At 38.6% G+C, this 27,328-nt stretch overlaps 1 protein-coding gene across 5 annotated transcripts in view; it reads right to left on the bottom strand.

Annotated features, from left to right (window-relative positions):
• Positions 1-27,328, bottom strand: part of Ack (activated Cdc42 kinase) — a 101,772-nt gene that overhangs the window by 65,179 nt on the left and 9,265 nt on the right. The window contains exon 1 of one of the 5 annotated variants that reach the window (XM_067772817.1): positions 1,985-2,115. The exons of the other annotated variants lie outside the window; for them this stretch is intronic. The gene's annotated coding sequence lies outside the window, so the exon portion shown is untranslated. Of the gene's footprint in view, positions 1-1,984; positions 2,116-27,328 lie in introns of those variants that run through there. 5 annotated transcript variants of the gene reach the window in all.

Genomic DNA, 27,328 nt, shown 5'->3' with positions numbered 1-27,328 from the left:
TTCGAAATATCGCCATAGAGGTGGACCAGGGGTGACTCTAGAATGTGTTTGTACAATATGGGTATCAAACGAAAGGTGTTAATAAGTATTTTAAACGGGACTGGGCCTTCGTTCTATACGTGGAGACCGTTTCGAGGTATCGCAACAAAGGTTGACCAGGGGTGACTCTAGACTTCGTTTGTACGATATGGGTATCAAATTAAAGGTATTAATGAGGGTTTTAAAAGGGAGTGGTGGTAGTTGTATAGGTGGTCGCCTTTTCGAGATATCGCCATAAAGGTGGACCAGGGGTGACTCTAGAATGCGTTTGTACAATATGGCTATCAAACGAAAGGTGTTAATGAGTATCTTAAAAGGGAGTTGGCCTTAGTTCTATAGGTGGACGCAGTTTCGAAATATCGCCATAAAAGTGGACCAGGGGTGACTCTGGAATGTGTTTGTACGATATGGGTATCAAATTAAAGGTATTAATGAGGGTTTTAAAAGGGAGTGGTGGTAGTTGTATAGGTGGTCGCCTTTTCGAGATATCGCCATAAAGGTGGACGAGGCGTGACTCTAGAATACGTTTGTACAATATGGGTATCAAACGAAAGGTGTTAATGAGTATTTTAAAAGGCAGTGGACCTTAGTTCTATAGGACGCCTTTTCGATATATCGCCATAAAGGTGGACCAGGGGTGACTAGAACCTGTTTGTACGATATTAGTATCAAATTAAAGGTATTAATGAGAGTTTTAAAAGGGAGTGGTGGTAGTTGTATATGTGAAGGCGTTTTCCAGATATCGACCAAAATGTGGACCAGGGTAACCCAGGACATGATCTGTTGGATACCGCTAATTTATTTATGTATGTAACACCTGCCAAGATTTCAAGGGTTTTTTATTTCGCCCTGCAGAACTTTTTCATTTTCTTCTACTTAATACGGTAGGTGTCACAACCATTTTATAAAGTTTTTTCTAAAGTTATATTTCGCGTCAATAAACCAATCCAATTACCATGTTTCGTAATTTTCGATATCGAAAAAGTGGGCGTGGTCATAGTAGGATTTCGTTCATTTTTTATACCAAGATAAAGTGAATTCAGATAAGTACGTGAACTAAGTTCAGTAAAGATATGTCGAGGGCAAGTTATCGTTTTAACCGCCATGCGGAAGGACAGACGGACGACTGTGTATAAAAACTGGGCGTAGCTTCAACCGATTTTGCCCATTTTCACAGAAAATAGTTAGCGTCATAAAATCTATGCTCCTACCAAATTTCAAAAGGATTGGTAAATTTTTGTTCGACTTATGGCATTAAAAGTATCCTAGACAAATTAAATGAAAAAGGGCGGAGCCACTCCCATTTTGAAATTTTCTTTTATTTTTGTATTTTGTTGCACCATATCATTACTGGAGTTGAATTTTGACATAATTTACTTATATACTGTAAAGATATTAAATTTTTTGTTAAAATTTTACTTTAAAAAAATTTTTTTTTAAAGTGGGAGTGGTCCTTCTCCGATTTTGCTAATTTTTATTAAGCGTACATATAGTAATAGGAGTAACGTTCATGCCAAACTTCATCATAATATCTTCAACGACTGTCAAATTACAGCTTGCAAAATTTTAAATTACCTTCTTTTAAAAGTGGGCGGTGCCACGCCCATTGTCCAAAATTTTACTAGTTTTCTATTCTGCGTCATAATTTCAACGCACCTACCAAGTTTCATCGCTTTATCTGTCTTTGGTAATGAATTATTCCACTTTTTCGGTTTTTCGAAATTTTCGATATCGAAAAAGTGGGCGTGGTTATAGTCCGATATCGTTTATTTTAAATAGCGATCTGAGATGAATGCTCAGGAATTTTTTTTTCGATCCTGATGATTTTGATATATGGAAGTCTATATCTATCTCAATTCCTTTATACCTGTACAACCAACCGTTATCCAATCAAACTTAATATACTATGTGAGCTCTGCTCAACTGAGTATAATAATGTACTTACTTTTCTGCAGCACACTCAAACAAAATAGCACTGACTCACTATAATTTGTGTGATATACTATCTGTTTATATTTTTTTAAATATTTTCTTATCACTTTCCTTTTCAAGATTCAGGAAACTAATAGACGTATTTGTCCCACATTCGTATTTATAGAGTGCAAGTTAGCGAAGCTCTGAGACTGCGACTACGACTGCGGCTCTCAAGTTTTTACAAGTTCAAAATGTATTGCGACCACAAAGCGAATACCAACATTCTACAACAGCATTGCTGGAAACGAACGCAAATTCAGTGCTGTAGCGGAAAGATGTGTAATGGTGTTAGTAGATCAACTGCCCGTCGTTTATTCGGCTAACGAATGCGTTTGTGGGGTATATTGAGCGCTATATGATACATATGTACTTTTATAAATAATGTATATGTTTTGATATTATAAGATAGTATGATGTAAGTAAATAGGTACTATCAGTGTATGTGTTGAGATCCACTATCGTGGACACGCATTTTCATTTCATGGACCCCCAAATTTTCGCTGAGGTAGACCCCTTGCAGGTTGTAATAGACTCTTAGGGGTCGATATAGACCACTTTGGGAATCACCGGTCTATAACTTTATTTCTGTTTAGCCTACAACAAACCTTATATGTTGTCAAAAAGAGGTAATTTTTGCGCTTTCGGTAGTGTATAAACCATGGCATAAAAAAGAAGGGCGTTTCACTAAAAAATTTTTGACGTATTTGAGGATTTTTGAAGTTTCATAATGTTTGTTGTTTTGCTAGAAGCGTTGCCATACCGTTACTGTTTAAAGCGAATTTGTGCATGGAAATTTCCTACAGGATGAAAACGCAATGCTCATCTGAGACAATAATAATATGCTTTAGCACGATTTATGTGCACACATATCTATTGAGAATCAGTAAAACATGCAAATTGAAAAATAGTGGAAAATGACTCATATTTTATGGCAGCTTGACCCCTAGACAGAAAAAATACACGAAAAATCTTGCCTTTACAGTGGATATTTCTCAAGGCATATTGAGAATAAGTGTACCTCCAAAGTCTGCACTGAGTGGTAGGTGTTTAATTTGTTACGTTTATGGAACGCCACATCCATGTCAATTCTAAAAGGGCACAGAATGTGTATAGGCGGGGCTTTCCCCAAGGTGACCCCTGGTACAACAGGCAAAAGAACTCTCATAACTAGTGATAATAACCTGCAGAGCTACAGGGCATGTGGACTTGTAGCCACTTCCAATTTCGTAAAAATTGCGTTTAAGTATGCTAAACTCTTTAGAAATTGCGGCTTCGGTTTATAAGGACCTCCTTTGGGCAATCAATTGACAAACGTGTATGTTTTGTCAACATGTTCTGAGAAAACGTACGGACACTTAAGAAGGCTATATTCCCTTGCCTTGTATACTTCGATCAATGTTTCTTCCACCAAAGCAATTTTCTGAAGCTCGGAAAACTTATTAAAAACCTTCTTTTGTATGCTGATATTTCGTACTAAATATTTCCAACGCATGCTGGTCATTTTTTTTTTTATTTAAAATGACTATGAAAGTAATTTAGTCGTATCCGTTAATATGAAATCCATTAAAATTAGAAAAATTCGTAACATTTTTCAATCTGGTAACTTGTTTTTGGTGAAATTGTCATTGTCCCCGCAAAAGTCAAGTGGCTAACGTCACACTAAATGGAACTACCTCCACTTTTTGTATCATGGTATAAACTGTTAATTGATTCTTGGAGATGTTAGAGAAATCTTACAAAATATAAAGAGAATATAGTGAAAATTCAAAAAATCATCCGAACTTGGGATTTTTTCTTTCGAGCTTGCAGGAAATTGAAACTAAGAACTAAGTCCAGAACCGCATGACAATGCAACACAAAGAAAAAAGTTCTCGCTAGGCATTCCAGGTACCATGAAATTCAAAAAAATGGCACGAACTTGGAAATTTTGCTTTAGTGTATTAAGGGACTTTAATCCAGAGACCTGAAACTTTGAAAGAAACTTTGAGCTCTATTAGGTTATAATACTTAGGACAAAAGAGTTTCTATATTGGTCAGAGATCGATATCTAGAGATATTAAGAAAGTCCTTTTTCAACATCTGGAATCTTACGACCGCTATTTGAGTGCCTAGAGAGCTCTATTAGGTTGTAATATTAAGTATAAATGATATATCTACATGGGACGGGGATCGAGATATTTAGAGGTATTGAAAAGTCCACTTAGAATTCTGGATTCTTGTACTCTCTGAGCTACAAACATGAAGCCTTACACATAGTTCTGGTCACCTTGACAATGCAACAAAATGAGAAAATAAAAAGAAGATAAAATTTTTTTAAATACTTTCTTTATGTAAATGAGCCAAAAGAAATGAAAAATGCCTCTTTAAACAAGGACATAATCTTGTTAAATTTTGATATTCAAATTTTAACATAACCACTGTAAACAATTTTATGGGGAACAAAAATATAAAAGGTGGAGTGCAATAAATAGGCTTGCGATATAATATTTAGCTAAGTCCGGCCTTTATGATTTTGTTCCTCATAACAATTTTTACAGTAGTTATTTTAAAGTTTGAATAGCAAAATTCAACAAGATTATGGCTTTGTTTAAAGAGGCATTTTTCTCTTCTTTTGGTCCATATAGTTCTTATATATAGGAAATACCTAAAAATTGTCTTTTTTTAACAATTGTCTTTGTTTTTATAGACCTATTGATAAAGGATTGAAGGTTCGATTCGTGCTCAACGCCAGAACAATAATGTTTATAATTATTGTTTTTTTTCTAAATTTGAAAAATTGTTTTTATTTTAGGAATAGTAGTAGGTAGAAAATTTGTCAGACAACCTGTCATAGCTGCGCAGATAGATCCATTTCGAAGGTTGTTAAGCCTTCATCATCAGTACGCTTCAGGCACGCTGCGCTAACCATTTAGCTATACAGCGGTGGTTTGTTTGACTGATAAATTGCTACTTCTATTCCTCTTTACCAACTATATCTAATCAGCGTTGCGCCCCCTGTTGCAAATTACTGATATTGTTGGATTTTTGTTTATTGTCGATTACTTTTATTGACATTCCCATTTTTTTTTATTGACATTCCCATATCGCTTCCCAAGGCAGCCGGTTCTATGTACCGGAGCGACTAGGGATTTTCCCGACCAAGGGCTGTCATTTCAGTGTAATCCCATTTAATTTGTTGCGTCCCTCCCACAAATTTCCATCCTCCCAGCAGCTCCTTGCAGCGGGACTGCGCCATCTCCTGCTCCGGGAAGGTATCGAACCCAATCCGGGTCCTTCTCCTTCCTGACCCCAGTCCTGAGAAATGGTTTTGCTGCGTTTGCCGGAAAATAATCTTTTTAGGACGGTCATACTCTTGTCAGTGTGTCACGTGCAAGGGATGGTTACACCGGACAGGTTGCTCTGGGCTAGATCCCAAAACCCGACGTCCTCGTAACTTTTATAAATCTTTTGTGGCTCCTTGCTGTTCACGCCCAAGGGCGCCCCATAGTATTCGCCCCAGCGCCCCCACTATCTTCCAGCAGCTCTGCTGCTCAGCAAGCCACACCAAGTACCCGCTGCTGCTCGCGCCCTGCGGCGCCACCAGCTCATACGGCCGTTCCCACTCATAACTACAATCTCCGTAGTAGAGTCGGTAGCAATGCCGAGCATGAGCCACCGCCCCGTCCTCTTCTCCCCTCTTTTCCGGCAGCAATCATGTAGGTCAGGGAAACAGACTCTTAGTCCCTACCACCTTTTGCACAGTTTGCCAGCACAGAATATATATGTTTGCGACATCCGGCCAATGCAGCTCCTGACTTGGACGGTACCACTTTCCTAGATGTTTTGGTATCCGCGACGGCAACCCCCAGACGGGCTTCATTGCGCCATGTTGCCAGGCCGCCAACCCAACTACGCCGGGTACCCCAATGCTTACCCAGGCACGTCCAGTGCCAAGGTCACAACAGCAATTGCGTCCTGGCCTCCCACAACTCAGGCGTAGTCACCCGTCACTCACCCCTAAAGTAACGACGTCTCCCCCGCTGCACTTCAGAATTCTGCAGTTAAACTGTAACGGATTAACTGGGAAGATCGCGGAGATAGTCGATTTCATTAAGCGGCATAACGTCCGCATCGCTGCGACTCAAGAGACTAAACTCACAGCAAGATCTGCTCCGCAGACCTGTTCTGGGTATAATGTCCACAGGAAAGATCGCGTGAACGGAAATGGAGGCGGTCTCGCGTTTATCATACACCACTCAGTGCAATATAATATATATGATCCCGACATCGGCCGCAGGGACAGTTTCCATGAACGTCACGGCTTATCTGTCCCGTCAGGCGATGTAAACCTACAAATCATCAACATCTACATCCCTCCTGCCACCTGTTGCCCCAGTGGATACCGCCCTAATATCAGAGCACTACTCACTGACGATAATCGCATTATCCTAGGCGATTTCAATGCCCATCACGATCAATGGCATTCAAACCTGCAGGCGGCCAGCAGGGGTGAGATGTTGCCGGATAAAATAGGGGAAACGACGTTCTGCCAATAAACGGAGACTCCCCACTCTTATGGTAGGAAGCTGTCACAGTTCCCCAGATATATCAATCGTGAGCGCAGGACTCGTAAACTGCGACAACTGGCAGCCGATGGTAACATTGGCATCTGACCACCTGCCTATACTTATTTCACTTGAGCGAACCGCCGACTTCATCGTCACCGAAAACACACTTTCATAAACTTTAAAAAAGGAAAGTGGGATAAGTACAAATCCTTTACAGACAGTCGCTTTGCTGCACTCCCTATCGCGGCTGATGCTCGCCAAGGGGGACGTGCTTTCCGCAAGGTCATTGAATCCGCCTCGGCTCGTTTTATTTCCGCCGAAAGAATTCCCAAAATAGGCCCCATTTTCCGGCGGATGCCGCAAATTTAGCGAGAGAACGTGACCTTATAAGACAGCTCGATCCCGGCGATCTCAAAATTAGGGATATAAACCAACGCATCAGATTGCTTGTGGATGACCACAAGCGGGGGAAATGGCAGGAGCATTTAAGTGGTTGTAACCTCTCTGCCGGCGTAGATAAGCTTTGGTTCACCGTAAAGTCCCTATCGAATCCGTCTAAGCACAATAACAAAATTTCCATCGCCTTTGGCGATAAAGTGCTTGTTGGATGCGCGAGCGCTTTTTGCCGACAATATATATTGCATTCTACGGTTGACAAAGTTATACGGCGGGCCAGCAGACGCGCCCATAAACATAAATTCAACGCGTCCCCAATTACCATCACCGCCAAAGAGGTTGAGGATGCCATCGGCCATGCTAAACCATCTACAGCAGTGGACCCAGACGGCATATCCATGCCGATGCTTAAAAGCCTGGGTAAAGAGGGTTTCAAATATTTAGCACATGTCTTCAACCTGTTCCTTTCCACCTTTGTCATCCCTGAAAAATGGAAAATGGCCAAGGTGATCCCTCTACTAAAGCTTGGGAAACCAGCTAATGACCGCCCGATATCTCTCCTATAGCCAGTAGCAAAGACACTTGAAGGCATTCTGCTCCCCTACTTTAAAGCAAATTTGCAGCTAGCCTATCATCAGCATGGCTTTAGAAAACTTCATAGCACAACCACCGCGCTAAATGTCATTAGCATCCAAATAAATTGCTGTTTAAATCAAAACCCCCACCATAGAACAGTACTCGTTGCGCTAGACCTGTCAAGAGCTTTTGATACGATCAACCGTGGCACGTTACTGCAAGACCTGGAAGGGTCTACCCTTCCCCCAAGTCTTAAAAGGTGGACCGGAAATTATTTGGGTGGTCGGCAGGCATCGGTGCAATTTAGGAACGCAACATCTAAACCAAGAAAAGTTAAACAAGCGGTGCTACAGGGTTGTGTCCTATCCCCACTTTTGTTTAACTTCTACATATTGTACCCAATTTAGGGAAATTCCGCTTATTTGCAACCTTCTGCTAACGTTCGTATCGCTGAACTGTCGAATAAATAACTCTAGTATTCTGCATTGCAAAATGGGATTTATTAAACTACTTTGGGAGTAGTACAATTATACTTCAGAATTATACTTAACTTCGCAACTAATAACGTGTTTAAATCAAACTGATTCGTTATTACTCAGCTTTCGCTGCTTTTATACTCTCCGTGTCTCGTCCGCATATTTCTCCAAAGGTCTAGACGTTTCACCTTCTAGAACTCTTGTAGCTCATGCTTGGTTACGAGTTATATAAGTGTATATTTGTAATTTATAGCCATATGCGTGCGTATGTGTGAGTAGCTACTTCGGCTGATAACTACATGTGTGTGTGTGAGAGATATCTCTTCGTCGCCTTCTACATAAGTTGCTAGCTTTAATGTGGACATGTATATAAGAGTGACTGCTTCATGCTTTTGTTGTTGCGTGATTATTTACTAACAGCTTAGTGATGTCAACATTCGCCACAATATAAAATCTACCTTCGCCACCAGAAGGAGTTACTATCGTTTCCTACGCCGATGACTGCACAATAATGGCCACAGGCCCAAGCCCGCAGATCGATGAGCTTTGCAACAAAATAAACGGCTACCTTCCTGATCTCTCCAGCTTTTTCGCCTCGCGAAACCTGACATTATCACCGACTAAATTATTCACCGACCTTATTTTCAACATGGACGTCCCAAATGTCAACCATTTTGAACATCCACGCCAATGGCACTACGCTACCGACTGTCTTACACCCCACAATCTTGGGTGTGACGTTTGATCAGGATCTACATTTTAGTTAGCATGCATGCAATTGTACCGAAAATCCAGAGCCGTAATAAAATCCTCAAATCCCTTGCTGGCAGTACTTGGGGTAAAGATAAAGAAACACTCATTACCACTTACAAAGCAATTGGCCAGCCGATTTCATGCTACGCGTCCCCGATATGGTCGCCAAGCCTAAAGACTACTCACTGGAAGAAGCTACAGGCCTGCCAAAATACCGCCCGCATAACCGCCATGGGTTGTCCTCTTATGTCCCCAGAACACCATCTACATAATGAGGCGAGAATACTCCCCATTAGGGAGAGAAATGAAATGATAACCAAACAATTCCTGCTGAATACCCAGAAACCTGGGCACCCAACAGACATCTGATTGATGAGCCAGCACCGCTCAGGGGCTTAAGGAGTCATCTCAGTAAGCATTATGAGGAAATACGGCACCTGAGAACACAGCTGTATGAAGCTAAAAAGCACAAGCAGGCCCTCAGTGAACTCCACAAACAGGCGTCGGACTTCTATGCCAGGAATTACCCGGTGAATACTGTACTCAAAGAACAATACCCAAAACTAGCAGAAGAGGAACGCACTCTCCCTAGGGAAACGCGGGTAACTCTAGCTCAACTTCGGTCTGGATACTGTAACTGGCTAAACTCTTACCTATCCAGAATTAACCCCGACATACAAAACATATGTCCTGCGTGTAATGTGTCCCCACATGACACCAACCATATCTTTAACTTTATTGTGGAACCAACGCCTCTAACCCTCCTCTCATTATGGTCCACCCCTGTTGAAACAGTAAGTTTGCTTGGACTCCCATTATTTGTGATCGATCGCACCTATTGGATGGGGCGAAGCACTGCTACAACAACAACAACAACATTCCCATGTGATCTTGGTTTAGTAGCAACGAGCATGATCCGTGCGCATCTTGCGCAACCAATATAAGTCTCTTATCAAATATCAACAGAAATCAGCTGTTCTATTAACTTAAAGCTTGCGCCGCCATCTAGCGTATAATAGCAACTGCCGTCAATCAATTAAAACTTACAGCTTGCGCTGCCATCTGGCGTACAATAGCAACTGCCGGTAATGCAGCCCAATAATATTCACAATAGTGAAAAATACAGTACAAATAGATTTCTTTGTGTGCTCACAATCGTTTATTTTTAACAAATTATTTTAATAATATATAACAAAAGCACTACAGCAAAAATTGCCCAAAGCTCGCTAATAGCCCGAATCTCCATCTTTACAACCAAAACTTTATTTATAGGTTTTGATTTCAAATACGAGCGAAAAAGGGATCCGTACATAAAAACAGCAATTAGAAATAATATATATGGTTTTTTTTGTTTTTATTGGCCTATTGATAAAGGATTCAAGGTTCGATTCGAACTCAAGGCCAGAACAATAATTTTTATAACAATTATTTTTTTTTTTAATTTTTCTAAATTAAAAAAAAAAATTATTTTTGGAATAATATTAAATTATTAAACATAGAAAATGAGTAAATCAGAAAAAAGCAAAGTTCATAAACCGTATAGCCGACTATTTCCAAACCCATGACGGTTTTTCTATTTTACAAAAATAACAAACACGGTCTTGGAGACAATAAATTAATATAATCAGCCCAATTCTAAATATTCCCTCGGAATTTTGTTCTCGCGGATTTTTTTATTCCCGCGGAAAAATTCCTCCAATTCATTTCTCCTAGGGAGAACAATAATTGGGGAATAGGAATTTCGAATTTTCGAAGTCAGCTGTTTTGTCAATTGAAATTTCGTTACGCATTTCTTATTTTGTGTAAAAAAATTAAAAGTTTAATTATTGTTGCGAATTTGTTTGAAATTAAGAAATAAAATATAACAATGCACAGTATTGCATTTCATGTGGTATTCACTGAAATTAGTAATGAATTGGTGCCACAGCAACATCAACAGAAGAGCATAAGAAGAAGAAGACGGCGGGATAACACAAATTCGCTGGAGTTGCCTGCTTCCGTTCATCAAAGAAACTTTCTGGCGACCAAGTCGAGGTGAATTCGTCTTTTGTCATATGCCAAAATCTATTTAGTTAAGCCTTCTTAAAAAATCCTTGCGCAATTTCTGGATGGCTGCATGAAATATAACAAAAGCTCTTCCGTTGCTTATGATATACTTTTCGACTTAAAATAAAGGTAGAATGTACATATTTTTGCACAAATTCAATTCAACAATTCCGCTCCACGTTCGAAGGGTTACAGTCGAGAAAACCTAATTTCAAAAATTCGCCTCGAGTTCGACATGACCCTCGTTTTTGTTTATTGGGTGGTGATACATCATCCAAGCTAAATATGTATTTATGTATATATATGCATATTAGGGTGGTCTCTACAAATCAAATAAACAATTTATTAATATCTGAACTTTAATTATTGTGCAACACCCCTTAACTGTTTCTTCTCGGGACCAAAATTTAAATTATGTCGTCATGATTATAATTATCGATTTTGGACATGGGAAATAAAACAATTCAACATTAATTTCTATAGACTCCATGGCGAAATCTCAACTTTGACTAATTGTCGACACCTTTTTAACCATTTCCAATCATGGCCAAAATTTATTTGTGATATTTTTGACCTACATAGATATTACCATCAGAATGGATGAGACTGATAGAGAATATATTATTTGATTTATAAGGATCAATCTAATATACATAGATAAAATGAGTGCGAAAACGTGCCTGCAATGTAATGTACTAATTAATTATGCCGATTCAAATAAACTACATGCATTGAAACACCATTGCAGTAAACATACACATATGTATACCTCGACTTACTTATTCCTTTTCTGCTTCACCCGCCACGACATGAAAAACAATATACTGTCGGGGATGTGCTAGTTACAAGGGGCTTAAGTTGGTGCGCCAGCGCATTTGTGTTTTTGCGGTTATTGTACTCTTTATGATGTTTTGGATCTCTCAGACAGCAGCATGTTACACGTACATATTAGAGGTTTACGCCGATCACTTTATCGACGGCGGCGGCGTGGACGGCAGCAGTAAAATATGTTTCACAACACGCCAAAACAAATTTTGTGGATTTATCTGGCGAGAAATTTAAAGTATTCAAAAGGATTCTAAAACGCGAAACCAAGATTCCGAAAACATTTTCGATCAATCCACGTGCGCGCGATAGCCTATAATTAAATATTATATCACTCTTTTCGAGGGAGTTGTGGCTGAAAGGTTTCATTATATTTTCCATTAGTGGAAATGCGTCGTCAGCAACAAACACAAATGGCATTTTTTCATTATATCCTGGAAGCAATTCAGGTTTTGGTAGTCGTAATTTATTTTCTTTAAGCTGCTTGAAAAACTTGGTTTGACTGAATAAACCAGCATCTGAAGCTCTTCCATTTGCACCAACATCGACCATCAAAAATTCATAATTTGCGTTTACTACAGCCATCATAATAATAGAGAAATGCTTTTTATAATTAAAGTAAAACGACCCCGACCCAGGTGGTTTTTTTATGTTAACGTGCTTTCCGTCAATCGCACCGATGCAGTGGGGAAAATTCCATCGCTGGTTAAAGGCGTTTGCTTCCATCTTCCACTCGTTTTCATTTGTTGGCAACTGTAAGATGATTGAAATGTACTAATTGTTTAAAATATGTAACAAATACCTTTATGTAGTCTTTTAGCTCTTCTATTATAGCATCACAAGTCTCGCTTACAATCTTGCCGATAGCTTGTGGAGAAATTGCTGTAAGGAATTTTAGGTCCTCAAAACTATTGCCGCTTGCCAAAAAACGCAATGTTAAAGTTAAACGATGACGCGCAGGAATAGCTTTCCTCATCACAGTGTCTCGTTTATTAATTCGATGCGCTACTTTAGACAAAAGTACTTCAAATGTTTCTTTATCCATTCTTACATAATTTTTAAAGTCACGTTGAGACGTAAACTCAAGTTCCCGAAGTAATTTTTTCTGTCCCAATACATTTCGTTTTTTATACCACAATTGTGACCAAATCCGTTTACCCTTTTGCTTTCTTTTCTTTCTTTTTAATGCAATCGAAAGAAGTAAAGCCGCACTTGCCTTCTTTATGCAATTAGAACACATGATTCGTTTGTTGCGCTAGTTTAAAAATGAATATTGCGCAGTGTTTTTGAGCCGTGTATGTCAAAATTCTCCTTTGCACAAATTTCGTCGTTTTATATTTGCGCATGGCTTTTGTGTCGTGTATGGGCCGTATTAGGCATTCGATTAGCTACTAATGAAATAATAATAGATTCGAATTTTGTAGGGAAGATTGAGCTCAATAAGCGTCTTAATGTAGAAAACTGCCTTTATTATTCAATAAGCCGTCTGTGTGAAAACAGTATAAAAAGCTTGATTTTTCTATTTACAAAAATAATATTTAGGAGAGGTTTTGTTTGTATGTATTTAAGGAAATCAACGTTTTGGCCATTTCGGAAAGATCCGGGGTTTTTACCTCAAAATCTCGCAGATCGTTCAAAAATGTTCAGGAGTAGCTCCTTGCGGAGGGATTGTCCTTCGTTCACTTACTCCAGAGAGGCTTCGAACCTAACCCCGGTCTTTGGAAAGAAATAGAGATACATAAATTGGTCACACTTTTGTCTGTATATCTCGTGCAAAGCGTAGTTTCACCTGGGGTTAGCTCTTAATAATCGTCGCGAACACAATTTCTTTAATCATTTGTGGCTCTTTGGCGGTCACGCACAAAGGCGTCTTACGGTTGCTATTAATGGTATATTAATACTCATGACTCTCGTGGCACAGGGCGCCTCCAGTTTTTTCGGCTGTTTTTAAGAGCTACAATTCCCGATGTGCGAACAGTAGCAAATCCCGACCACCAGTCGCACGACTCCTGACTCTCACACCATATGCCAGCACAGAAGCTATAGGACTGTGACTTCGAACTCATACCTTCGTCGACGTCACTTTCCTAGAAGCTCTAGGTTTGTCGAGCTGTGCTACCGAGCTACACCAGAGAAACACCTTGAAAGTCGGCCGATTACAAGTTAAAAGATATTAACGGCTGTTTTCCGGCCTTATGATATATGCTTGGATGCTTGGATAGGGCTTCAGTTTTCAGACTAGTTCGCCTGTCCACTACGTTAGGGTGGTAACACGCACGGTCATTAGTTCGACTGTCTTGGGAAAGCTTTTGCTTCACCACTTTGAGTGTTCTTGCGAAGGACAAAACCTCACTTGGTAAATATATGTGCCTACGTATTCGAATTTGTAAAAGGAGCCGTAACATGTAGGTGATATTTAAAGTTGGTTTATAGGCTATAATCAATGTGATTCAATCCAAGGGACTAGTTTTGGATAGGGCCGCCAACTTTAGGAAATGTCAAACCGGGAGACCTGGGTGTTGAAGGATGAAGTGTGAAAATCAAAATTAACATTTCAGACGCTATTATATAGTTTCGCAAATAAACAACAGATGTTTGAATGTAAGCCCAAGTGATTTTTCACATCCTCAACTTAAGTATGAGGTAAAAATCATTTGAAAGGAGTGTTTATGCCCCTAGAACCTACTAAAGGAGTTTGTATCACCGATTTCGCTTATTTTTTCAGCCAATCGAAATATAAATTTTTTTTAAAAATCGGCACCTTTTTTGGGTAATTTGCTTTTTTTTAACAACTTGAGGACAATTTGAAAACATATTCGCCTTGGGTCATTTTAGTTATTTGAACTCATTGTTAATTATTAATTTTTTGAAAAAAATATGCAAAGTGAGCATATAAATTTATTATATAACTTTTCTTTTAGTGGTTTGTTTTAATAACTTGGTGAATTGGGTGATGCAAAATCAGTGTTAAGCTGACATCGAAAGCGCCTATTTTTTTAAAGAACTTTTGAACAGTTAGAAAGAGTTAAATTTTGCAATCAGTTTTTTATAACTGGCAGCGATGCGCATCCGTTGATACCACTTTCGACCATATCCGACCAATTTTCGACATGAACAATAAATGGCCTAAACAGTCTTTAACGAGTAGAAAATATAGTAACGCGCCGGACGTTGCCGCCGCCGCGCCGATATATTTGACATTCGGCGGAGGCGTGCCAAAAACGGAAAAAATCGGCGACGGCGGCGGCAGCGTTTATTGGCGGCGTATATCTCTAGTACATATCAACATATTGCACATTCCTTTGTTCTCGTTGGCATACAAGTACCGAGAAACACTGAACAATTTTTTATAAACATAGTCAGACCAATTCTAAATATTCTCGCGGAATTTTGTTCTCGCGGATTTTTTTATTCCCGCGGAAAAATTCCTCCAATTCTTTTCTCCTAGGGAGAAGAAAAATTGGGGAATAGGAATTTCGAATTTTCGAAGTCAGCTGTTTTGTCAATTGAAATTTCGTTGCGCATTTCTTATTTTGTTTAAAAAATTAAAAAGTTTAATTATTGTTGCGAATTTGTTTGAAATTAAGAATAAGGTATAAACAATGCACATTATTGCATTTCATGTGCTATTCACTGAAATGAGTAATGAATTGGTGCCACAGCAACATCAACAGAGGAGCATAAGAAGAAGACGGCGGGATAACACAAATCCGCCTGAGGTGCCTGCTTTCATTCTGCAAAGTAATTTTCTGGCGGCCACGTCGAGTTGAGTTCGCCTTTCGCCATATGCCAAAATCTACTTAAGCCTTCTTAAAAAATCCCTGCGCAATTTCTGGATGGCTGCATCAAATATATAAAGAGCTCTTCCGTTGCACAGTGGTGCCTCTGCCGTTAAAGCATGGCAAAAATCAAAAAAATCATGAAAGCGTTCGCTAAATCTAATAAACATTTCTAATAGAGAATTTTCCAGGGATCAAGAATATACAAATGTTTTTTCACAGAAAATTATATAGTTTACCAGGTAGAGCCGCTCAAAGTTGACCAATTTTCAACATTGGGAAAAATTTGAGATTTTTCTTTGTATTTAAAATGGTTTTATGTAAATGACGTTTTCGTGTATAGCAATTAAAGATAATTTAATTTAGGATTGAAACAAAAAAAAAATTTTGTTTTTTTTGGTAAAAGTTGGCGGATATACCTGTTTAGAAATGCATATTTTTAGGCCCTTTTTAAAACTTTGATGGAAAAAAAAATGTTAAAATATGTGCTCCGTCAAATTAACAGTAGTTATTTGTGAAATATTCAGTTACCTAAATTCATAAAGTCTAACTGCGTCCAGCTGCAACTTCATTTTTTACATCAAATAAAGTTAAACAACCTTGGGCATAAATACGCGCCTGAGCAGATATATATAATTCAGTACGGCCGTAAGGTCGTTTTTGTTATTGGAACTTGTTAACAACATACATTTTTTTAGTTACGAATTGCATACCTGAAATTCATTTTAATAATTTGAGTAGGTATATAAAGCTATCCATCATACAATGCACATTATCATTCGTCTTTTGGAGATTAAGGAACTAAGTATTCTGTTTACCTAAATAAAGTGAATAGTATTTTTAAATATAGTTCACAGTTTAATATTTAGTCAGATACACTCGAAGCCAATTCTAATATGTATCTAGAAAACTCGAAACTATTTGCGAGAACTATTTGAGAGAATTAGCGAGTGAAACAAGCATTAAAGAAAAGGAAGGCCTGGAAGAAAAAATTGGTTTACAATAGTGGGCTGTGATGGATCATCAGGACAAAGCGCATATAAACAAAGAATAAATGTAGACGATGGAACAATTACAGATAGTAATATGTTTTTGGCTTCTATTGTTCCATTGCGACTAAAAGATGAAGCTTCAGAAAATTGGAAAAATCCACGTCCGTCATCAACTATATTGTGCCGCCCGATATTATTTAAATACGAGAAGGAGTCTTCGGAACTCATAAAAGCTACTGTGAGTGATATAAAAAATCAAATTGCCAAATTAGAACCAACAATAATTGAAATTGAAGAGGGGAATGTCATTACAACAAAGCATGATTTTCTTCTAACAATGGTCGATGGAAAAGTTTTGGACTTAATAACAAATACGACATCCACAATGAAATGTCCAATTTGTAAGAAGAGCCAAAAGGACTTTGAAAATCTTGATGATTCAATAACTGACGAACTAAATTACGAGTATGGAATATCTCCTTTGCATGCTAGGATAAGATGTATGGAATTTGTTTTGAAGCTGGCTTATACACTACCACAACAAGGAGAAGTTTTCGACGACAATACAACATGCAAGGAGAAACAAAACACGATGAAGTGACTGCTCGCATGACAGGAGTTGATAGAGATATTGTGAAAAGATTGGGAGTAATTTTAAATATTTTAAACTGCCATGAACCAGTTAATGGACCCAAATTTGGAGAATATGAATCTAAAACTACAGAGTTGCTGCATCAAAAGTATCCTGAGAAGAAACTTACACCAACGGTACATAAAATTTTAGTACATGGAAAAGATTTAATAGAGTACCGGTGCTTACCATTAGGAGAATTGTCTGAAGAAGCTCAATAATCTAAGAACAAGGACTACAAAAGATATAGATGTATGAACACCTGCGAAGTATCACGAGTTAGACAAAACGAAGACCTTTTCAACATGTTAGCTATCTCTTCTGATCCAGTCATATCATCTATGAGGTATATAAGAACACAAAAAGATCTTACAGATGCGTATAGCTCAGAAATGGTTGCTTTGTTAGATATATGTTCCACTGACGATGACTATGTTAAGATAAAATAAGTTTCTCATTTCTTATCACAACAATGAAAAAGAGATTTACTAATCAATTTTGTTACTTTATTGGAAAACAAGATATCTTTGTACAAGTTAATTTTTTATTTCAAATAGAAGAATTAATTAATTTAGTAATTTATAAATATATACTTTTCGTTATTGCATTTCTCTAAAGTTTATCAAATTTATTTTAAAGCTTAGGCATTTCGCCTTCAAACGAGTATTAAATTCTTATAGAAATCAATACGTCTATCGAGTTTGGTACAAATTGGTAAAGCGGTTACTAAGATCAAACTTTTTAGCATAAATGGGCAGTGCCACTCCCCTTTTCCAAAATTCATTGGCTGTTTAATCTTTAATCAATAACATTTAGTTATTAATAAAATACATATTTGGCTTGTAAATTTAAAAAAAAAAAACATGTAAAATTTTACGATGAATTTTGAAGCACCTTGTTATTGTCGCACCAAAAACGGACATTTGAGTTTTATAAGAGTAGTGCCATTTAAAAGAAACAACACGTCTATCGATTTTGGTAGTTATTGATTACGTTACTACTTAGATACAACTTTTTATCATAAGTGGGCAGTGCCACGCGCTCTTATCAAAATCATTAGTTTATCTTATTTAATACTTAAATACGTCATTATAGGACAAATCTCATTTTATTTTTTTTATTTTTTACTAAAAACATTTTGTTTTTGCATTTTTCTAAAAATTTTCGACTTTGACGAAGCACCCTGTATCTGTGACATTCTGAACTTTCACACAATAAAACTTCAAATAATTAACTTTAATTTGTATTTTAAATTTTTAAAATATCTTCATTGGTTCAAAAGTTGTGATTTTTGCAAAGAAAAAACTCAAAAGGCGGCACTGTGCGTTACTTATGATATGCTTTTCGACTTAAAATAAAGAATAGTGTGGTTGTTGTTGTTATTGTATTAACAGTGAGAATATTGTGGTAGAATGTAAATACATATTTTAGCACAAATTTGTACAAATAAGTGTTCTTTCTTAAAAGAACGAATTTCCTTTAACTATTTTGATGCATTCCCTTTAATTTAACTAGTGAAAAAACTCCTATGAAATGGCAAAAAAATCTCCCTCTCCCTCACATTCATAATACCTACTTTTCTCCCATAACCGGTTTCCTCTTTTTCGAACATTGTTCAGAATAGGAGGAAAGGAAGAAGTGAAAAAACTCACAAGGAATTTTTATTTAGAATACGAGGAATGGGAGAAGGGAAAAAACTCGCACGGAATTTTCGTTTAGAATTGGGCTGAATAAGCCCCAAAAAAATGTTCGAACAAAGCGAAGTCGTAAGAAAAAAAGCATTTTTCATAAAAAATGGTTTGCGAAATCATGAAGATTTTTACGCCTTTATTCTAAGCTGGTAACAACTTTCTTTCAACCGGTTACGAATATGTCGAACAACTTTTCGTATTCTGATTACGGATAATAACGTTAGAGCAAGATTGCACGTGTTTGTTACATATTTGTTTGAACAAAAAAGCAAAAAAAATATATATATCCATGTTAATGTACAAGAATTTGTCAACAATATTCTTTCTCATGATTCAATCACAAGAGGTTTGCTCAACAGACACATTTTTTGACAATTGCAGCCATTTTGCTCCCAAATCGAATTGACATCCGTTAACTGTGTTGTTTCTTTGCAAATTTTCGAAAAATATTAGTAGTAGAAATAAGAAGCAATCAGTTTACAAATACCCGATAAGTACTTAACTGCATAATTCCTTAGAACATTTATTTTAATTTTATAATGAATTTATTAACTATGCCATGATCTATTAGTGTGGCTGAACATAGGTTTTATGAAAAGTACGGACACCAAAGAATCGTGCACTTTCGTAAACCTACATATGAACATACGAAACCTAAACCAATTCAAAATTCATCGTTCAACGTCAAAACCTCGACTATTAAATCGATTCACGTAAAAATGTCATTAGTAAATAATAGAGACGCCATAACGAAGTGTACTGATTGGGCATGTTAACTTATTCAGGTAAAAGTCTAGATCAGCAGTCTACTGCTAATACGCGTCAAAAAATAGAGAGGTGACCTCGACAACAATAATCTTAAGGCGGAAAAGAAAAATTGTATCTCTGCCCGGAGATATTTGCAGTAGAAGTTGGCAATTTTCATGTGGTTGTTGTAATATTTTTGTGCACTGAAAAATATTTTGTGTACAAAGGGATTTTGCACGCATTTAATTTGGATCCCACCTCAATGGTGGACCGGCCAGGGTCATTTTTTATAAGCTCGGCTGAAGGCCGCCAACGCAACCAGGGGTCATTTTTCGGTTTTTCGTCAATACGCGTCTTTTGACACTTTTCTCCATATTTTTGGGCGCGTATTAAAAGTCGGCCTTCTGTTCTATTAATTCCGTATGTTCGGCACATTCGTCTCCATTTAAGAATTAGGAGAATCGGTTTATATTTGGACTATTATGCATATTCGGACCTCGTGAGGTAGTATCAAATGAACGTAATCCGAATATTCAAAATTAACGGTTTATCTGGAACGCTTCCATGAATACTTAACGGAAAAGAGCTTTCCGAAATTTCAGAATAAAAAGGTTAATACTCCTTGTGTAGCAGGACCGCACAAAAGCTTAACTCTTCTGTGAAAGGTAGTTCTAAGACAATAAACCATTTTCTTTCATTTTTGCTGAGTAGCGTATCACCCCATGTCGGCTGCCTGTTCAAAATCATTCTATCTCAAAATATTTTTCAAAAATTTCCCAATTCAGGATTTGTTACAAAACCGCCCTATATTAGAGTTAGATTGAAGAAAGCTTCATCTCAGAATGCTTTTCATTAACACCTTCTTATGACAAAATGCATTGAACTTATGCTCATGTAGGGAGTTTTGGAAACAAATTTTGAGATAGTACATTTTTGAATAAAATTCTAACGTACCGCATTCTTCAAACGGTTTCTGAAAGAATGACCAAACCAACATAACTCTATCAATTCACGAAACATTTAGTAGAAAAAGAAATATTTCTCCAAAAACTTTTGGTATTTACAAATTTATTATCACTACTAATATACTACCAAAGATAGTTGTCTACTACAATTTCACTGAAGGGGATTGAATTATTCCCCGTTTTCCTTACTTCGTAAAAGCAACCCGTCCAGATTTTTCAATTTGGGAGTGTCAAAGATACATATGTCATCATTGAAGAACAAACCTCAAGTAATTGAATCATGATTCTTTCTAACACAATATTTAGTTCACATATTCATTTTACTAGCCGGACCCGTGCACATCTTGCGCAACAAAATACAAAAGTCTCATATCAAATATCAAGAGAAATCAACTGTTCTATCAATCAATCATATATCAATAAAAACTTACATGCGCTTGCGCTGCCATCTGGCGAATGTTGGCAACTGCCGGTAATGCAGTGTTAGTTCTAATCAAATATTCACAATAGTGCCATAGTAAAAATAGATTTCTTTGTGTGCTCACAATTGTTTTTGTTAACAAATCATTTTATGAAAATATAGCTAAACAAAAGCACTACGACCAATTATGCCCAAAGCTCGCTGAAAGCACGAATCTCCATCTTTACAACCAAAACTTTATTTATAGATTTGGATTCCAAATATGAGCGAAAAAGGAACCTGCACATAAAAAGCAGCAATTAGAAATAATACATAAGATTCTCAATTTCCCATCTTTGTTTTTGGCAGTATAACCGTGTACTTCATAATCGCGATTACATGAACTGGTAGCGATTTTCGGTCAAATAATACTTCGATGACAAATTTACCGGTAACGTTCGGAACTAGACTTTCTGTTCTTCGCTGATGACTACATGTGTGTATGTGAGATATCTCTTCACCCTAGTGGTTCCAACAGCATGTGTGGTCTTAAACACAAATCTGGAGGAGATGGGCAAGAGCGAGCCAGATGTAAAGATCGAGAAATTACTCCAGCTATTGAATGTCCTGTGTTATCTGTATCACAAATCGGAAGAAAATCGAGCAATCTTACCATCAGAGGAAATGTGGACGGCAAGGAGCGTGTACAGACTGTAGATACGGGCGCATCTCATTCCTTAATCCGACCTGATTTGGTCAACAGGAGAGTAAAGCTATTACCTGGATCAAGACTGCGTACGGTCACTGGCGAGTATAACCAAGTCCAGGGAGAAGTGGTATGTGAAGTCTTAATTGGGAAGGTCATGGTTCTACATAAATTCGTTGTGGCAGAGATCGTTGATGAAGTCATATTGGGATTAGATTTCTTAGTTGACCATGGCATCAGGATCAATATGCAGAAAATCATTATGCAATATAAGAATAAGGATGTACCACTTAAGTACAGTTTTGAGAAAGGGTTCAGCAGTAAGCGAGTGCTGGTGGAGGAGATTCCACAAAGACCACGAAATTCAAGGACAGTATGCCGAGCAAAGATTAGTGGAACGAATGGAACACACATGCCTGCATGAAGAACACTGGCATTTGTATTTTGTATTTGTATTTATTAGGCAATTCATCCTAGCACAACAATTTGGCAAACATTATTTTAGTGCTAGTCGGTAAAAGGCGTAAAATAGGAACAAGTTTAGCGAGAGAACGTGACCTTATAAGACAGCTCGATCCCGGCGACCCCCAAATAAGGGATATAAACCAACGCATCAGATTGCTTGTGGATGAACACAAGCGGGCGAAATGGGAGGAGCACCTACGCGGCTGTAACCTCTCTGCCGGTGTCGGTAAACTTTGGTCCACTGTAAAGTCCCTATCGAATCCGTCTAGGCACAATGACAAAGTTTCCATCGCCTTTGGCGACAATCTGCTGTCGGATGCGAAAAAATGCGCGAGCGCTTTTTGCCGACAATACATAATGCATTCTACGGTCGACAAAAATAGACGGAGGGGCAACAGACACGCACGTAAACATAAGTTCAGCGCGTCACCAATTACCATCACCGCTAGAGAGGTTGAGGATGTCATCGGTCATGCTAAACCATCCAAAGCAGTGGGCCCAGATGGCATAGCCATGCCGATGCTTAAAAGCCTAGGGAAAGAGGGTTTCAAATATTTAGCACATGTCTTCAACCTGTCTTTTTCCACCTTTGTCATACCCGAAAAATGGAAAATGGCCAAGGTGGTCCCGCTACTAAAGCCTGGGAAACCAGCTAACATAGGAGTCATATCGTCCGATATCTCTCCTATCGCCAGTAGCCAAGACGCTTGAAGCCATTTTGCTCCCCCACTTCAAAGCAAATTTGCAGCTAGCCTGTCATCAGCATGGCTTTAGAAAACTCCATAGCACCAGCACCGCGCTAAATGCCATTAGCACCCAGATAAATTGTGGTTTAAATCAGAAGCCCAACCATATAACAGTACTCGTAGCGCTAGACCTATCAAAAGCTTTTGATACGGTCAACCATGGCACGTTACTGCAAGACTTGGAAGGGTCTACCCCATGTCTTAAAAGGTGGACCGCAAATTATCTGGGTGGTCGGCAGGCATCGGTGCAATTCAGAAACGAAATATCAAAGCCAAGAAGAATTAAACAGGGGGTGCCTCAGGATGGTGTCCTATACCCACTTTTGTTTAATTTTTACATATCAAAACTACTTTCGCCACCAGAAGGAGTTACTATCGTTTCTTACGCCGATGACTGCACAATAATGGCCACAGGCCGGGCCCAAAGATCGATCAGCTTTGCAACAGAATAAACGGCTACCTCCCTGATCTCTCCGGGTTTTTCGCCTCGCGAAATCTGGCATTATCACCGACTAAATCATCCGCGACCCTATTTACAACTTGGACGTCCCAAAAGTCGACCATTTTGAACATCCACGTCGATGGCACTACGCTACCGACTGTCCTACACCCCAAAATCTTGGGTGTGACGTTTGATCAGGATCTACATTTTGGTGAGCACGCAGCCACAATCCCTAGCTGGCAGTACTTGGGGAAAAGGCAAAGAAATGCTCATCACCACATACAAAGCAATTGGCCAGCCGTTTGCGTGCTACGCGTCCCCTATATGGTCGCCAAGCCTAAAAACTACCCACTGAAAGAAGCTACAGGCCTGCCAAAATACTGCGCTCAGAACCGCCACAGCCTGTCTTCTTATGTCCCCAGAACACCATCTACATAATGAGGCGAGAACTCTCCCCATCAGGGAGAGAAATGAGATGCTAACCAAACAGTTCCTGTTGAATACCCAGAAACCTGGGCATCCCAACAGACATCTGATTGATGAGCCAGCACCGCCTAGGGACTTAAGGTGTCATATCCGTAAGCATTTTGAGGAAATACGGCACCTGAGAACTCAGCCGTATGAAGCAAAAAAACACAAACAGGTCCTTGGTGAACTCCACAAACAGGCGTCGGACCTTTATGCCGGGAATTGCCCGGTGAATCCAGTACTCGGGGAATAGTACCCAAAACTTGCGGAAGAGGAACGCATACTCCCCAGGGAAACGCGAGTCACTCTGGCTCAACTTCGTTCTGGATACTGTAACAGGTTAAACTCTTACATATCCAGAATCAACCCCGCATACAAAATGTATGCCCCGCTTGCAATGTGTCCCCACATGACACCAACCATCTCTTTAATTGTAATGTGGAACCAACGCCTCTAACACCCCTGTCGAAAAAGCAAGTTTGCTTGGACTCCCGTTAGAGGATATTGATGACAATTTGTGATGGGTCGCAGCTATTAGGTGGGGCGAAACATTGCTACAACAACAACAACAGGAACAATTTAAACTTGAAACTTAAAGCTAATGACTATGACTAAGAAAAGGTTACAATAAATAATCTATTTAATAATTAATAAATAAACGAATGATAGAGTACATTTACCTAGTCAGAAATCTGCATTGACAACCCGAAATACACGCACTAAAACGAAGGAAAGAATTTTCCAGAAAGAATGCAAGGGTGGTTTCAAGCCAGCACGCACTACTGTTGTGAAACGTCAGAACGATACTGATTATGCGAAGCCAATCTGTCAAGCTCAAGCTCGTCAAAATATTACAGTGGCCAAAAAACAGAGTGTGAGGCAACGAACTAGGATGTGTTGTAACATGCAACACAGGTACGACGAGAACTACAATTCGGAAGGCTTCTTGGATGGAGATTTGGTACTGCTATACTATCCCCACCGGCGGAAAGGTGTTCCATACAAATTTCGCTGCAGTTGGGAAGGCCCATACAAAGCTGTGAAGCGAATCAATGATGTCATCTACCGCATACAAATATTTGGGAAACCACGAAATTGAAGGGTGGTTCATTTGAAGAGGCTAGTAGCCTTAAGATCGAGAAATTTGACTGATCGGGACGATCAGACATAGGTGGAGGGCAGAGAGGCTGTTAGTAAATAATCACGCAACAAAAAAAAAAACATTAAGCAGCCACTCTTGTGTACATGAACAAATCAATCATCATTTACACACATAACCAGCAGCTCGAAGTGAAGAAATATCACACACACACATGTAGTCATCAGCCGAAGTTCTTACTCACACATACATACGCATATAACCAAAATTACCAAGCAGAAGATACAACAATTCTAGAAGGTGAAACGTCTAGACCTTTGGAGAAATATACAGATGAGGCAACAGAGAGTATAAAAGCAGCGCAAGCTGAGGAATGACTAATCAGTTTTTATTTAAACACGCTATTGGCTGTGAAGTATAATTGTGAAGTACTACTCTGAAAGTAATTCAAATAAAGACCAGTTTGCAATACTGAATATTGAAGTGATTTATTCAACAGTTTAGCGATCCGAAGATTAGCAGAAATCCCCAGAATTCGTTACAATATCATTTGTTGCAATCGCTACTGAGTCAAGCTATTGATTCAAGAAGAACCAATCAAAGCTAGCTACATTTTACACTCAATGAGGTATTCAACACATCAATCATTAAATAATTAAGAATTTTTATTTTTTATGAGAGGTTAGACTCAGTAAGCAGTTTAAGCCCACTTGCAGAACCGCAAGTTAATTTTTAACACGCCTATATTAGCTTCACTTGTATGTAGTTATGCTTGTTTGTAATTCTTTAGGCTAGGCGCGCAAAGGAGAGTTAGACCCATCTAGCGGCAATTATTGAAGTGGTTAAATAACTCGCTATAAAACGAGTGAGTTGTGCTTAATAGCGGAGACACGAACCTCTCTGCTACGGTGCTATCAACATCAAATATCTAAGTGGATTATAGATACTAAAACGGCACCATGCGTGTTTTTTAGTTTAGTTTGTCAAAAATGTATGAGTTGAAGCAGTCATGTCAGGTCAACTTTAAAATAAAAAGTTAACTTACCGTACTGTAAGTTGGCTATAGTGTTGAAAACCTAATGTTGAAAATTATTTTATTAGCTCTGCAATATGTAAAATATACTAGCCTATGTTGCTTTATTTAAAAGGCTAGGTATAGAAATGCCAATATATATATGTAGAGTAGCATATACATATATGTATACATTTTTTGAAATTTCTTTTTATTTGCTCTTATCTTATGCATGTAAAAAATTCTCTTACATATGTATGTATATAAAATTCTCATGTAGCAGTGTTTATGGTTGAACTTCTTCGAAACAGCTCGACCGATTCTCAGGAAATTTTGTGAACACATTCGAGTTTGTTTGTGTCGATAATTGTGATGTTGTCCAAGCCATACTTTCTGTGAAGTCTAACGCAATGGGGCTTGATGGTATATGTTCAAAGAAGTCATTCTTCCCAAAATCCTTCCCCACATTACTTACTTGGTCAACTAGATTTTGACGACCGGTGTCTTCCCAATATACTGGAAAGCTGCAAAAGTTATTCCAACCCGTAAACAAAATAATGAGTATCGACCAATAGCCATACTCCCTTTCCTCTCTAAGGTCGTTGAACGTATTCTACATGGGCAAATCGTATCATATGCACATGAATACAAGCTCCTGTCAGACAGTCAGTCCGGTTTCAGGTCAAAGCGGAGCTGTACAACGGCACTATTATCTGTGACAGAAGAAATTCGTGAGCGAGTGGATGAAAGTTACATTGTCTTCTTAACACTTCTTGACCACTCCAAAGCTTTCGATTCTGTAAACCTCTGCTCTATAGGAAGCTGGAAAACCTATTTAACTTCTCTGGTCATGCAGTTGCCCTTATAAGATCATATCTTTGCGATAGGACTCAAGCAGTATGTATAGATGGTGAAAAGTCTGACTTCCCTCATGTCTTAAGAGGTGTCCCTCAAGGCTCTATCCTGGGTCCTCTGTTATTTGTTCTGTACATCAATGACTTACCCGATTTCCTTAAGTATTGTAATGTTCATATCTACGCTGATGATGTGCAGTTGTTCGACAGGTGGTCGACAGGCATCGGTGCAATTCAGAAACGAAACATCAAAACCAAGGAGAATTAAACAAGGGGGGCCACAAGGTGGTGTCCTATCCCCACTTTTGTTTAATTTCTACATATCTAAGCTACCTTCACCACCGGAAGGAGTCACACTCGTTTCCTACGCCGATGACTGCACAATAATGGCCACAGGCCCAGGCCCAGAGATTGATGAGCTATGCAATAAAATAAACGGCTATCTCCCTGATCTCTCCAGTTTTTTCGCCTCGCGAAACCTGGCATTGTCACCGACTAAATCTTCCGCGACCTTATTTACAACATGGACGCCCCAAATGTCGACCATATTGAACATCCACGTCGATGGCACTACGCTCCGACTGTCCTACACCCCAAAATCTTGGGTGTGACGTTTGATCAGGATCTACATTTTGGTGCGCACGCAACCGCAATTGTTCCGAGAATTCAGAGCCGTAATAACATCCTCAAATCCCTTGC

Source organism: Eurosta solidaginis, chromosome 3 (genome assembly GCF_040869045.1).
Source record: "Eurosta solidaginis isolate ZX-2024a chromosome 3, ASM4086904v1, whole genome shotgun sequence".
NCBI lineage: Eukaryota > Metazoa > Arthropoda > Insecta > Diptera > Tephritidae > Eurosta > Eurosta solidaginis.
The sequence above is the reverse complement of the archived record's forward strand: the minus strand, read 5'-3'. Positions and strand labels throughout refer to the sequence as shown.